This window comes from Entelurus aequoreus, linkage group LG03 (genome assembly GCF_033978785.1).
Source record: "Entelurus aequoreus isolate RoL-2023_Sb linkage group LG03, RoL_Eaeq_v1.1, whole genome shotgun sequence".
Classification (NCBI taxonomy): domain Eukaryota; kingdom Metazoa; phylum Chordata; class Actinopteri; order Syngnathiformes; family Syngnathidae; genus Entelurus; species Entelurus aequoreus.
The window spans coordinates 76,273,789-76,276,288 of record NC_084733.1 but is presented as its reverse complement, the minus strand read 5'-3'; the positions used below and the strand labels follow the sequence as shown (position 1 = coordinate 76,276,288).

At 40.4% G+C, this 2,500-nt stretch overlaps 1 long non-coding RNA gene across 1 annotated transcript in view; it reads right to left on the bottom strand.

Moving 5' to 3' along the window:
* The window catches only part of LOC133645791 (uncharacterized), a 33,837-nt gene that overhangs the window by 1,345 nt on the left and 29,992 nt on the right, over positions 1-2,500 (bottom strand). The gene's annotated exons all lie outside the window — the stretch shown is intronic.

The following is a 2,500-nucleotide window of genomic DNA, read 5'->3' as shown; positions in this document are numbered from 1 at the left end:
ATCAATAAAGTCTGCAGGGATACAGTCCGTAAGCACACATGATTGTATTTCTTTATGAAAAAAAAAAAAAAAAAAAAAAAAAAATATCCCCCACCCCCAACCCCCCCTGGTCCGTGGGACAAATTTGCACATATATATAAAAAGGTTGGGGACCACTGCCGTAGGAGAAACAGTAACACACCTTTTCAATATATCTGATGTTTAATGTTTAATGAAAACTGTCTGCAAAATCCATGAATTAGCCGCTCCATTTAATAAGCGGGTTCAAAGCATAGGAAAAAAGTAGCGGTTTATAGTCCGGAATGTACGGTACTTCACTTTGTTCTGTACACTTCTGGTCTATGTCGGGTCAAGAGTCTGAGAGCTTTGAATGCAAGTCCGCTTACTTTGTATAAATTTAGAATATAATTAACATCAAAGTAGTTGTGAGGGAGATTCAAAAAGGAAGACGCCCATTAATCACACACAGGAAATCCTGATAAGGCCCCAGCTCAGCTTCAGGTTAGAAAGTGATTAAGGCTAATTTCATCAGAGCATCTACAGTGGGGGGCCCCCAAAAACACACACACAATCCCTCAGTCAAACACAGATTGTAGGAGTTTGTCACAGGCTGATAGCAGGGAGGCCTGTATTTGATAACAAACACCAAAGTGACGGCGATGTCGCCCAACGCCAAGATTAAGCAGCAGGACCGCAGGAGAGAGACACACACCTGGCACACACACACAAGCCGTGTGTTTGAACAACACTGTGTCCTCTCAGTGACACCTGAGGTGCTACAATTGGGAATTACACTCCAAGTACAAAGAAAGTATACGCGACAAGTCGCATATAACTTCAGAATCTGGCGTTTTTTGCAACTCTTATTCCAGAAAAAATGTTCAAGATCATTGAATGATTAAAATTTTGATCACAACCAGGATTACGATGTATCAATATCAATTAAATATTTAAATGATTTCCTACCAATTATTAGTTTGTTGCCCTTAAAGCCCTCCTGTGTCCAGGGACTTATTTCCTCAGTTTGTAAACAATAACAAAAACTACAAAATATTTTTACGATCGCAAAAATATCAACCAAACCCATGAAGTATCAACCATACCGACCAACCATACCCAGACTATAGCCCGTAGATCAGATCCACATGTTAGTATTTGATGATATTGGGCTTTGTCTGTTGACAACATGCTGCCATCTGATGAAGAATATCAGTATTATTAGTCATTGATCATTAGCAAGACATTGTGCATAGGAGCAACATATAAATACCGTTCAAACAGCGTTTACCACCCATATTCTGATTAATTACTAAAAACTACACAGCAAGTTAATAAATGTGGTACAAAAAACACACCTTGCCCACTGAACTATGTGGACATGATTAAAAATGTCTAAGCACCACACACAAGTCAAGATTATACCTACAGTATTTAAACCCATTACCAAGCCTTATGGGTAAAATGCACAACACTCTCCACACTTCGACATGTTTGACCCATTTCCGCTGCCTTATATGTCTGATGGATTACAAAACTTTAAGGTCATCAGGGAAATAAACAAGGTAGGGGTGGTTCATATACTCTTAAAGGCCTACTGAAAGCCACTACTACCGACCACGCAGTCTGATAGTTTATATATCAATGATGAAATCTTAACATTGAAACACATGCCAATACGGCCGGGTTAACTTATAAAGTGCAATTTTAAAATTCCCGCCACACTTCCGGTTGAAAATCTTTGGATATGATTTATGCGCGTGACGTTATAAAATGCACGGAAGTGTTTGGGCCCTATTGGACACAATACACAAAGCTCTGTTTTCTTCGACAAAATTCCACAGTATTCTGGACATCTGTGTTGGTGAATCTTTTGCAATTTGTTTAATGAACAATGGAGGCTGCAAAGAAGAACGTTGTAGGTGGGATCGATCGGTGTCTTAGCGGCTAAGTACAATACTTACAGCAACACAACAAGGACTACTTACCCTGATAGAAGACGCCTAGCTGATGCTTGCCGCATAACCCACGGATGAAGTCCTTCGTCGCGCCGTCGATCGCTGGAACGCAGGTGAGCACGGCTGTTGATGGGAAGATGAGGGCTGGCTGGCGTAGGTGGAGCGCTAATGTTTTATCATAGTTCTGTGAGTTCCGGTTGCTAAGTTGCTAAATTAGCCTTAGTGTCGTTAGCAACAGCATTGTTAAGCCTTACCAGGCTGAGAATTTTTAACCGTGTAGTTACATGTACATGGTTTAATAGTATTTTTGCTCTTCTGTCTATCCTTCCAGTCAGGGGTTTATTTATTTTGTTTCTACCTTCATTTGAGAACGATGCTAGCACGTTAGCTCAGTAGCTAGGTGTGTCACCGGTGTATTGTCTTGGAGATAAAAGTCACTTTAAATGTCCATTTCGCGTGCTCGACTCTCATTTTCACGAGGATATAGTATCCGAGGTGGTTTAAAATACAAATCCGTGAAACACAATAGAAAAAGGAGAGAGTAC